Below are 13,125 nucleotides of genomic sequence, written 5' to 3'. Positions count from 1 at the left end.
ACCAGTTCTTTTCATGTGGTTTTGGAAATTTACTCCTACAACTTCAATGTTGGCATTATGGATGGGCCTTCTTAGCTTAGTTGGGCTGATGTACATTAAAGTCATAGCAATGAAAAACTTTAATTTCCACATTGCGTCATTCCAAGTTATTACTGCTGCCCAGCTTGCTGTTTGGTTAATAGTAGCTTAGTGCATCTGCAGCAATCACAGAAGCATGACTGAAGAGGACACTGGCTTGTGTTTGGGCCAGCGCAAGTCCGACTTTGGGAATCACCTTCATGTATTTTTGAAACTGAAAGGAGATCATTCATCAGCATTCATGGCTGTGTATTGTGTGGGTGCATAAAACCCAATGGGTTCTCATGGTGCTGAAACATGAAGTGAACAGAGAAATTACATGTATTAATTCTGTTTGCGGTATAAATAATACTTTATTTATTAATATAAGTGCAAAGGGCCATAAAAAATATGACCTAGGGCCATGATTGGCCCCTGGGCCAGACTTTGGACATGCCTGGTGTCATGAATGTGGATCTGTTTTGTGTTGTCCTTTGCTTCTGTGTAAAATATTGAAAAGGCTTTCAGGTATTTTAAATCAAAAAAGGCAAATACTGTACGCAGAAACACAATTTACTTTTTAATTTTATTGTTAAACCATTTTAGCTTTGTTAAAGTCTGCATATAGCAAACTAAATAGAAGAACATGCTGTGGTTTAGTGATATAAAACAATATTTTGTTTGATCCTTTCTTGAGATTCATCATCATATTTTTGTCTCATCCCCTCCCTGCAGTGTCGAAGCCAGCCCCATCTTGGAATGAGGCCTTCCTCCAAACAGCGGGTAGGTAAACACATGAAACGCTTAAATCACTTATTGTTTGTGGTTTGTTTCTCCATGTTCCTCATGCTGTGGGAATAGGGAGTGCACACACACACAGAGCTGACTGTACAAAACATGCCACCGAGTTGGCTCAGCCAACACAAAACAACACGTGCTGATAACTTTGCTGTAAACATCACATGATAAAAACCATCCGAGCACGTACAGATTTACATGGAGCAGTGTTGTATTTTACTACAATCATATCTGTTCTATCAAAAGCATTATGAAAATTTCCCAAAAAATGTTAACATCACAAAGTGTAATTTATTTGGACTGCAGCTCTGTGGGGAAGTGCTCCAGATGAAACCCAAAGTTTGCTCTTGATATTTAAAAGTTCTTTGATGACTTCTGTGGTTAATGGAGACTCTGTTAACTGCCAGATATCTTTGAAGATGGTGTAACACACACTTACACACATGCATAGTGTGTCTTTGCGAGAGTGAACACCGATGGCCTCTGCTTTGATCTTTCTTCTCTGTTTGACTGCAGCCCACCCCTCCTTTTTCCATCTTATTATTCTCCATATCATCCTCTCTTTATCTCTTCTATCAACGTTAAATTCAGAAACCTTTAATTAGCACAAATGAGTCTTTTTCATTTCTGTTACATCTGTACAAATCAGCGTGTACTGTTTAACCAGACAAATTAGTCATGTGATTCGTACAGCATGTAAATAACAATCTAGCCACTTGAGCACATTAATGGCCTAATTCTCTCCTTCATTCTTCTTCGTGTGCTTCCCAGTTAATCACAAGCTGTCTGAGAATGCCGCCAAACACATCTTTCATCTCGCACTCTCTCCTAATTCCCTTTGTCAGTCTAGTGAGTATGAAACAAACCTGAATGAGTCTGTAATCTGGTGGTTTGTGTTTCACCGTGTGCCCCCGTGAGGTGACTGGGCATTCAGGGCTTTGTTGGTTTCACTTGCAGTTACCTCATCCAGGATCAAAGCAGAAGAAAGACATTGTGCATCGATCATTTGAGAAGTATGAAGTCAGCACTCTGATTTATTTTTATTCGGCCAGAAACTGAAAAGTCTCTGGAGTGGCTGTGACATATTATTCTTTTATGGTGGCTTTTTTACGTCCAAGAATGATTGTGAGTACACGCGCAGATGACAGCCCAGTGACAACCTACATCCACTGCTTAAGATTGTCACGCCATTTGCAGAAAAAGTGGTTAATCATACTTTAATAACAATTTTGACAGAAGTCATACTTGCATGAGCAGAACATCCACATGGAATAATTAAATCCCTGTTAAGAAAGTTGCCGTTCATAATGCACATTGGTTTGGGTTTTTAAGTTTTCTCAGATTTTTAGTAAAAATTACCTCTTTTTTTTCTTCTCCAAAATAAGTAAAAATAGAAGACTACTGCACTGTCATGTCTGTATGCCAAAAAGCTCAAGCTTAGCAAATAAAAAAGGGTATAATGCACCACTACATATACATGTGTGCAGAGCTTGCACATTTATCATGTTCCAGCATGAGTTTCCACCAGAGTACTGTGAAATATTCAAGCACATGCATGGTAGGCTTGTTGGTATTTCTAAATTGACAGAGAGTGTAAACTAGATAAAACGCTTAAAGTCCACCTAAAGCAGAGGTCCCTAACCGGTACCGGTCAGGGAGTCGTTTGGTACCGGGCTGCGAGAGTTGAGGCTCGGGTGTGAAACTTATGGTTTTCAGGGTTTTTATAGTTAACTCTGTTTCCCTGGGTGTTTTCCCGTGTTGTGGTCGTGTGTCTTATTTTGAAAGAAATATTTACGCGTTACCATAGCGACCAGAGAGCATTAAGGGACAGAGAGGAGGATGTTACTCTCAGTGTTGTTGGCGCATTTCAGGAGGACGCTGCTAATTAAGTTACACAGTGAATTCACATTAATTATGATATTTACAAAATACCACCCTTTTTGTCTTGGTCGTATCATTTTCTTTGGTTGTATTTATCCGCGACACCTTTTGCAGACTCTCCCATTGGTTGATCTTTATCTATAAATCTCTGCTTGGGCTGGTTCCATCTTATTTATGTGTTTATATGTGTAAAAACCACAACCAATACAGCCTTTGTTCTCACAATATCATACAATTGATTGTCCCAAAAATCAGAACAGAATTGGGGAAAAAGGCTTTTAAATACGCTGCCCCTGCTTCCTGGAATAATCTGCAGAAGGAACTGAAATGATCAGAATTGGTTACCTTGGGAGAGTTTAAGTCTGTCTTAAAGGAACGAGAGAACAACTCTTTTACTCAGTGTGATTGTTTTTAATGTACTCTTAATTTGATCTGTTATTGTATATTTTACACATGTTGGTATGGGATGTTGTATTTGTTTTAAATGTTATATACTTATGTGGTATGTGGCTTTTGTTGCCATGATGCCAGGTCTCTCTTGGAAATGAGATTTTTACCTGGATAAATAAAGGACTAATAAAGGCCGGTCTGTGAAAATATGTCTGACATTAAACCGGTCCGTGGCACAAAAGTGCAGTGCAGTGTTTCACAGAAATGTGAAGGAACATGTTGTGAAATTGTGGAAAGTTTCTTGTACATGAACACGAATATATTTCTAGATCTTGCAAGAAATAGTTTTAAGCTAGGCTTTCATACCACCTGTCAAATAAAAAAGGAAGTGCAGATCAAAGAAGGCAAAGTTTTGACGTTATACTGTATGCGTGAAATTGAAGTGAATTGGCATATGAATATATATGTAAGGAATGTTTTACTGCAGGCCTTAGGTTTAAGGTTTAAGCAGTGATTTTATGGACTTGGACGCAGGCATCAGAAGCCACAAGTAGTTATTCAAGTTGTAGTTCTTTGAAATCCACCTGAAGGGAACACGTGTAGGTGGTGCATTGTGAAGTATCTGTGGATGAGTCTGCTCTGGCACATTCATCTGCTCAGTGTTATACTCACAGTTTGATAATCAAATTCACATTACTTGGATCCAGGTGGATCCAACACTGGTAAAGTAATATGCACAACAAATGAAAGTGAAAACGAAACCCCCCCATAAAAGTAATTAAAGGTGTTGTTAGTAGCCCACAGGAAATCGTTTCATTTAGGAGTTTATGAACTTAAACATGACTTGCAGATATTAACAAGCTCAGACCTGCTGTGACACTTTGGTACGCTTTGGAGGGGAAATGGGGAGGAGGTGTGACATTTCAGCTCTTACACAACGTTTAGAACCAGTTTTCAGTACAGATCGGGTTAAAGACTTGGGGCAGTGGGTACAGAACTGCTACTGTTACACTCTGCAGACCAATGACTTCACATGCTTCACAACAAATTTCCCACGTGTGGGACTAATAAAGGTTATCTTATCTTATGCTTAGTAGTAAACACAAACAAATGGAAAAAGGACAAACTTTTATGAACCCACAGAATTTAAGGCAGCAGGGAGAGAGAAAGTATTTCATGGGAAATGACCATTTCACACCAGTTTACTGGGTTCACATCACAAGACAAGTCCCAGTACAGCCTGCGGTGTTTATCAGTCAGAAACACGTGTAAAGAGTATCAGCTACATTTGCAGTGTTTGAAGCACAAGAGTGCAAACTTTATACAAACTTTATACTTTTTTCAAAAATCATCACGTTTGAGTAGTGTTGTGGAAAATATGCAGAAATATTTTAAGCATCTGTATAGTGGTGTATTTTTGCACTAAGGGAAGAAGGCAAGCTGGCAGAAGCAATGTGATGCAATGTTGTGCTGGGAAACCTTGTATGTTACTTTGACATGATCATGTACACTTTTTCATGGTACTCTGTGATGGCTGTGGCATCTTTCAGAAGGATAATGCAGATTAAGGAAGAGTTTGAGAAGCACAATGACTTTGAGTTGTTGACTTGGTCTCCAAATCCCCCAGATTTCAATCTAATTAAGCATCTGTGGGATGTGCTGGACAAACAAGTCTGATCCGTGGAGGCCGCGCTTTGCAGCTTACAGAACTTTAAGTATCTGTTGCTAACATGTTGGTGCAGATACCACAGCACACCTACAGGGGTCTAGTGCCTCGATGGGTCAGGGCTGCTTTGCAGGAATAGGGGGGCCAACACAATTCCCTGGTCATTTAAATCTGTCATTTAATGACTTTACAGTTAAAAAAACATAAAAAGATTAGCAATCTTTTTGCATGCATTTTATAGTCTCTGCGCTGTGAAGTGCCTTTTTTTTAACCATGTGACTGAGTGCTCGAAATAGGCCTATAGCTCTTTAAGCTAAAGAATTCATCCTGCCATTTCTAACGGTATCAATAAACGCGAGGGACCCAGTTCCATTTGGACCCTGTAATGCTGCTTTCGCTATGTTGCTTTATATCATGAGCCTTGCTGTTCCTTCACTATACGTTCATCTTTGGAAAACACACCCAAGATTACTTTGGTGTCATCAGCATAAAGAAACTCATTCTAGAGCTGCTCGGGGCTTTAAAAAGGTGATACTCTGGCCTTATCCCATCTTTAGCTTCCAGCTACTGCAGATTGGAAGGGAAGCTAGCATAGAGTTGGGTATGAAAAAACATAAATTGGATATGGTTTTAATCTCCCCCAAACCAAACAAAGGTCCCTTCATGTAAGTCGACTTTCCTTTTTGGCTGATGATTGAAAAATTATCTTAGATATATGTAGCAGCAAGCTGGCTAACCTAATTTTGCTAATTAGCAAAGTACTGTCTATACTGAGTAGAATGTGTTCTACTCCGAGATGCATTGTCTTTCACATTGCAGGTTATTTAAATTATTAAACCATTATTTGGCTACTTTTATGTTAGGTTTACTTTTTCAGTGTTTTTTGTTTCCTGGAAGTCTGAATTGGGGAGTAACTCCAAAGGACTGACCTGCTTTCCTTCGTAGCTGAAAAAATCTACTTCCTATAGAGGTCTTATTTTACTTTAGCTTCCTCTCATGCCCACAGCGTGCATGCCATCACTGCAATAAAGCTTACAAGATTACTCTCAACTTTAAACACTGTCTATTCATCTTTGGTTTCATTTTATATCATAGACTAAATATTTTTTGTTGCAATTAGGTTTCAGCTGAAAGAACTGATCCTCGGTCTGATTTAAGTTGTTAAAGGCTGAACAACATAACATGAATCAATTCAATTGGTACCAGGGACAGTTTAATTTATTAAGATGTGATTTAAACAACAAAAGATTCAGTGGTGACTTTTACTTGAGTACTGATGTTGTTGAATCCTTTTCTGGACTTTCCAACATTGGTTTTTCTTTTTAGTTCAATGTTAATGATTTTTATTTTTTTCATGTAGTTCAGCAAAAACAAATCTGATTGAAGTGCAGTGTTTTCACCTGAACGTCATCTGTTGTGTGACTTTAAGTGGATTATGTTTTATTCATCTGTAGAGATTTTGTGATGAATGTTAATGAAAATGTGTGCCTTTTATTTAGATTTAAATTTGCTCTAGTGCACTTGTGTGTGTATATATAGGATTTATAATATATATAATATTTTTTATTAAAGCCTACATGGCAGTTGAAGCAGTCGATCACAGACCTGTATCAAAATAACACAACAGGCTATATTTATGCAATCGCTCAGCGTCTGTGGCCTGATTCTCTCATGACCTGATTCATGGTGAGTGACAGACTGAGTCACAAGCCCTAAGAAGTCTTTTTAAACTAGGGCAGGGGCAGCTGTCCAGAAGTTACATAAACTTTGACCAACTTTTGTAACAAATCACTCACACGGCAGAAATTAGTTAATGTATCAAGCAACCGAGAACTGAAAATGTGACGACATAAAAAAGATCAGCTGAGATGAGTTCAGCAGCTGCTTTATTGTAGTGCAAGATACCGAGCTTTTTTTGCAGATTTTTTTTTTAGCGTGTTCACTTGAGCTAATCTGTGCTGGCAGAAGTTGCCTGATCCTTTTTGTGATTGTTGGTGTTACATAAGGTGAAGTTTCTTTGCAGTGAAATGTCCTCCTGTCCAAACACTGAACTACATCTGCTTGGCTTCCAAGCTTATACAACACCTGTCAGAACGCAGCAGCTTCCTTTTATGGACATTTACTTTTTGCAACAGCTGTTAACATTTGACTAATATCACCAGACCTGTTGTCACTGTAGTCTGATCTATTTTCTACAACAACCAGTCGAATATGATAATAAATCAAATGTAAAAAGTATTAGATTTGATTTGTGTACTTGTCAGAGTGATAGACCTAACATAAAACAAAAAAACAACATTGGCATAGAAAACAATGCAAAAAAAGAAAAGAAAAAAGAAATCAGTAAAATAAGCAAAATCATAAAAATAGTTTGCCAAGATGGTAAAAGACATTGACCCATTGGTATACCGCAACATTAGCAAGTGTCTTTGTCTTTAGTCAGAAGTGACTATTCTTAGATTGGAGAATGGTAAACGAACACGTTGTAGCAGGTTGTAAACATCTATATTTCATAAATGAAGTTGGGAATTTTAGCGTCTGAGTTAAATGGAAAGTTGGTATTAGAAGAACCGCAGTTTCTGTGGAGGTCTGACAGATGTATTATTTTTAAAATTTCTATCTATCTTTCATGAGTTAGTTTAACAACATTTGACAGGAGAGCAGCAGGAGAATGCAAGTGTACTTTGTGGGACTAATCATTTAGGATGGGCAGTAGAGGTCAGCTGGGTCAAAAGCTCCAGGTCTCTGGTTGATAATAAACATACAAGTCCACATTTAGCAGGTCACTTCTAGTTCAGGCAACCCTGTAATCAAGATAAAAGCTCAGCTTTCCTTTTTCCTTTGGTCTCATCTTCACCTGCTTTGTAGAAGAAGTCACAGGTCAAAGGTAGAAGCACCACTTTGAGGTTTGAGTCTCATAAGCAATTATCTAATGAGTGAGGTGGCAGAACAGGGTTTGATTTTTGTTGGTCTTTGTTGTTTCTTTCTTCCTTTTGTGGTTTGTTTCTCCCATCTTGCTTGCTATCTTCCATCATTCCTCAGCAGAAGCATTAAAACAATCCTGAATGATACTCAGATTTTCACACAGGCTTCTGTTTTGCTTAAATTAAACTTACAGTTGATGTCCTTCTAGAAGACCCCCTCCACACGTGACCACAATCTCTCATTTTACTGTGCAGTCAATTCAGAATTCAATAGTCTGATGTTGTATCCAATTTGTAGGTGTTTTAAATTTGTTTGTACAGGTTAATAAGGAAACGATTGCTTGCATATTAGCATTGCTTCCTCCGCTAACTAACAGGTTAAACTGGCCTTTTATTGATACTTGTTCTGAAAACTTGCCTTTGTTGTAATCCTGTAGATTAACATCTCACTCCAGCGCTCTTCTGCACATCATTACAGATGCTCCGAAACACACATCTGACCACACCCATCGGCAACACCAGATGTGGTCAAAGCTTTTAGCTCTGAAGCGTCCAAGTAAAGATGAGCTAAGTTAGCAGGAATTCAGGGCGTCCTGCTAAAACTTTTATTACGACCATCTGAATGAGAGTGAAACAGTGACATGTGATCAAATCACAACTACAACTCACAAGATGAGGAGATATCCACCCTCACCCTGTGACAAAGTAATCTACTAGTATTATGAGTCTGCATTTAAACAGTTAAACAATGCTGGATGATGTTGAAACAGTTAATTTTTTACCCCGTTTTGCTTTGCATTTTTATCCACAGCTGAACTTCGTCTTAATGTTTATGCAGTTTTAATATGATTTGTAAAGCCATACATTGTTGTTTCCACAGAAACGAGCTTTAATAGACTTGACTTTAATCGGATTTCTCAACATTGAGGCTGTTTAAAAGAAATCTGTGACTATTTTTTAATTGATTCTTTTGAAGAGCGTTCTGTCACGGTCCTGGATCGTTTGACCCAGTGTTTCATTTTATTTTGATATTCGTATTTCATGTTTTGGTTCATTTTGTTGTCTTTAGCTCCTAGGTTGCCTAGTTATAGTTCTTTGTTCATTTAGACTCCTTTGTGTCATCTTCTCCTGTGTTAAAGTTCCCCTTGTTGTTGAGTGTGTCTTATCCATCATGTTTTATGTCTGCGTGGTTCATGTCGTCAAGTTCGGGTCACGTCTGCGTCCCGTCATGTTTCCTGTTTATTTTGAAAGTCTTACACTCCCCCTGTGGTGTCATTATGATTTGTTTGTGTCAGCTGATCACCTCATGTGTGCATTTTGTCTCTTACTGCTCGTTGTCAGGTCATCTGCCTATGTAACCCCCATGTTAATCATAGTCAAGGTCACAGTCACAGTTAAAATAATTACGTTTAGTTCATAGTCTAGTCTTGGTTATTGTTGTTGTTTGATTTATTCATGTATCAGCCAAATAAAGGCTCGCCTTGTTTTGAAACTTGGTCTCCCACCGTGTCTGCTCCTGGGTCCACCTCATCATCACACCGGCGCACCCCGCCGTCACACGTTCACTGCTTTCCCCTACATAATTCCTAAAAAGCACACTGGGCTAATGACTGTTTCCACAATCTGTTCTTTCATTTCAATTAGTCTCTGCACCAACCCATAAATGATTCATAGAACCCACCCTTAGCCTGTCTTCATAACTAATAAGGATAAGTGATATGGAGGAACAGCTACAGTGTTACGTTGGCACAACAAAAGATCAGAAAGGTCTGAGATTACAATCGTCACGTTGAGACAAATGTCCTCAGTAGGGCTGGGCCATATCGTACCGTTAAAAAAAAATGCCTTTTTGCATTTGCACTGTAAAAATTTTAAATAACTTTAATACAAATACATTGATGTTTTTTGTTTTTTTTGCACTAATAAAGTTGTGGAGTTGTAAAGTATTTTGTCTAGTGTCAATTATATCGTCAGTTATATCGTTATCGCAATTTTCAAATGTATATCATGATAAATATTTTTGGACATATCGCCCTGCTCTAGTCCTCAGCCAAAGCAGGACGCCACCTTCACTGAACTGCTGTCTGAGATTGGGAAATTCTCATGCTAACAAACTCTTCTGTACGCTACCTCATATGGTAAAAGGAGCTATCTTCAGAATTAGTGAAACATGTCTCTCGATCCTCTGGCCTGATAATGCAAACGCTCCCAACCTCCAGGATTTGATCAGTTAAATCCCTTTTTCGCTAATATGGCTTAAGAGGATTTTCTCTGTACATTATTATAGCATCAAACAAGTCATTTCCTGCAACTAGATCCTTTCCTGTTTTCTAACTCTACATGATATGGTTGAAACTAGCATTTAGTGCTTAAGGTTTCTTGCAAGAGCACATGCAATCAAACATCAAAGTGACCTTTCCCATTGATTTCCTGTTTCTGTGTCACAGGGAAACAGGTTGGCTAATAGGGCTGTGTTATGCAACAGCATGCAGCTGTAGGCTTTTACCCAGAAATCCTGCCAGTGTTCAACTTGAGGAGATTAAGGTTGAGTGAATGCCCACCCTGATAGTAAATGGGGACTGCAGGGCCATTTTTAGTTATTTTTCACTTTGATTGAAAAACAAAAAAGGAAGGTTTCAAACTTTGAGTGTTCGTTTCTACCCAGGGCTCTGTGGCATTCTACTTCAGTGTGTTTAAGGCGTACAGGAATACCTATTACAAATGAAATGGTGGCATAATGTGTTTTTTTTCTAGCACGGGGTTTTCTTTATTTGTAAAATTCACATTTTTGGATGCAAATTACAAGAGAGCTCAATCAGCAGACTGTAAAATCACTCGTGTTTGCTCTCCATAATTCCTCAATGTAAACAGAAAGGAAATATTTATCTATTGTCTCATCTCGTTGCGTGTGAATGCCAGGACAAACACGGTTAATTATATCCTTGGCTAGGAGAGCTCGCCTGTTCCTTGTAATCCACATGTTTGTGTGTGTGTGTGTGTGTGTGTGTGTGTGTGTGTGTGTGTGTGTGTGTGTGTGTGTGTGTGTGTGTGTGTGTGTGTGGATTATAACTGCTTGAAGGAACACCCTGAGTTGTGGCTCTCCTTGTTCAGCATCGGGTCATCATCTGACTTGCAAAGGAAAGCACTTTATTCTGCTCTGTTGGCTCTTTCTGTATTTAAAGCTGCGGGTTTAATTAGCCCGTACGTGCCGCCCACATTCAGATCCACATTAAACGCAGATGACTACCATTACTCTCAGCAAAGGCACCTGTCCCACTATAATAAATTTGGATTTTTTATTAGCATCATTATTTTCCCCCGTGTCCTCAGTTTGCTCCGGCTACGATACCTGCAGCTCAGCAGGTTTGAGCTCACGCTGCTTTGTGCCAAGGATTTATTTGTTTTACCTTGTTCCCTCAGTTGTGTCGGGCAGATGTGTTTGAGACTACAAAGACCGTTATTTAGAAGGCTAATATGACTTATAGTGTTGAAGAAGACCAGTCACTACAAAGTGTTCCCATTGTGGATTAAAGACTTAATAATAATAATAATATTTCATTAATAAACTGAGCTACAAGACCAGGAGTAGCATAAACACAAAGTTTATTCAAAAAGTTCCCATGAAAGTGAAAAAACAAACATAATTCTCTTTCTTTTTTCCAGCCAAGCTTTTTTGGGACATTATCTAAGGAGAGAGCAGTGCTGGACAACAGACTAGTAAGTCACCTTTATATCATCTTCAAGCAGCTAAATGATGATGCCTGCAAAGGAGGGTGTGTGTGTGTGTGTGTGTGTGTGTGTGTGTGTGTGTGTGTGTGTGTGTGTGTGGGTGGGTGTTTTCTTTAAACTGAAAATTCCTGATTTAAAAAATTCCCAAAAAGCAGCAGCAGATGTCTGAGTGTGTGTGTGCATACGTGTGCCTGTGTGTGCCTTGTTTAAAACATTGTTTCAGAGCTGCCTTGCCCTCTAAATATGATGGAATATGTTTTTTTCCCCCAAATTATTACATTTTAAAAAATCAAGTTATTCAAGCAGTCCCGTGTCTGGCAGATGGCAAGAATCTTGTCTCTTTGTTGATGATACCGTGTTTTTTGGAAATACAAAGACTTCCTTGATCTCAGTCTTGTCGTGTAATGCAAATTGCAATTGCAAATACCTCAGAAAACCAATTAAGCTGCAACAAAAGAAATGATTACGGCGCGCAGTTGTTTGCCTGGCTATATCTATCAGGGAGGGGAGTCTGTGGTGTCCTGTGCCAACTGGCACATGAGTTATTTAATTACTTAGCTCAGTGGCACCAAATGAAGCCAACAGATTTATGGATTCATCCATTACCCATCTATCAGAAAACAATAAAAGCTTCCCTTTCTGCCCTGTGTACAAAGCGCCCATGTGCAGTGTGACCATCAAGCAGCATCCCCCTGCTCTGTCTGGAGGCCTTTCTCGGCCTTTAAGTAATGGGCTGCAGCAGGTGGGTGGGCGGTCTACTGTTGATTCACAGGTATTGGAGGGCCTGATCATGAAAAACTGTTTAAATCCTTTGATACTGTGAAGAGTCAAAGCTGGTCCAATGCCAGACTGGATTATTGATGTTTGGTGGCACTTGGTTTGGGGGAATGTGGCCAAGTCTTTCAGCTGCTCCGAGGAACAAAGAACTCTTCAGTCTTCATTCAGATCCTGGTTCAAGTTTTTTCTTTTTTCTTTCCCAGGTTGAACAAATATGTTAATGTCCCTGTAACATAACTGCTGTGGTTAAATGAGCTTTTGGGGAGGACAAAAGTACGAGACTAACTTATTTTTTTGGTGCTCTGTAGATCAGTGATGACACTGAGCTTTGTTGCATTGTGTCACATTTGTGATCTATCTTAGCCTTGGTCAGTAAAGTCCTCAAAGTCTGTTAGATGCTACTGTGTTGATTCTAGAGTCTGTGTTGCGATTGTTGTACATTTTATATTCTTTTAGGATGAACTGTTTATTTCTTTTTGCTCCAGGGTGCATGAGTGAATTAAGTTTGCTGCTGTAAAATTAAAAGTTACAAGCTCGGTGCTGCCACGATTGTTTTTGTTTCCCCCCCCGAGTCCAAGGCCTCACAATACTCACACCATAAATATACCTCCCCTCTAAGGTCTGTTGATGCCATGGCAACAGCTGGTAACTCATTATCAAAATACATACTGTTGGGACAAACTAATTTAATACTTTAGATAACCTTTCATATGCTATAATTAGATAATTATAAGATAAGTGGATGCACAGATGTGCATGCAGCATTCAACCTGATATGTAGCGAAGAGAGGAAAGAACGTCAAAATCTGTCACAGGTTTTGAAACGTGCCTTTAGTTGCAGCAGAGACAGGATGCAAACAAAAGCAGAAGGTGATAAAAACTAAACTGACAAAACCTAAACTG

General features: G+C 39.0%; 1 long non-coding RNA gene across 1 annotated transcript in view; it reads left to right on the top strand.

The window, feature by feature from the left end:
• The window catches only part of LOC308403479, a 33,762-nt gene extending 22,335 nt beyond the window's left edge, over positions 1-11,427 (top strand). The window contains exons 2-3 of the long non-coding RNA XR_013972913.1: positions 793-840; positions 11,380-11,427. This is a non-coding gene — a long non-coding RNA (uncharacterized lncRNA). The remainder of the gene's footprint in view (positions 1-792; positions 841-11,379) is intronic.
• The last annotated feature ends 1,698 nt before the right edge of the window (positions 11,428-13,125 follow it).

The sequence above is a fragment of the Rhamphochromis sp. 'chilingali' genome, assembly GCF_963969265.1.
Source record: "Rhamphochromis sp. 'chilingali' genome assembly, chromosome: 10".
Lineage (NCBI taxonomy): Eukaryota > Metazoa > Chordata > Actinopteri > Cichliformes > Cichlidae > Rhamphochromis > Rhamphochromis sp. 'chilingali'.
Note: the sequence above shows the minus strand (reverse complement) of the source record. Positions and strands in the feature narration are given on the sequence as shown.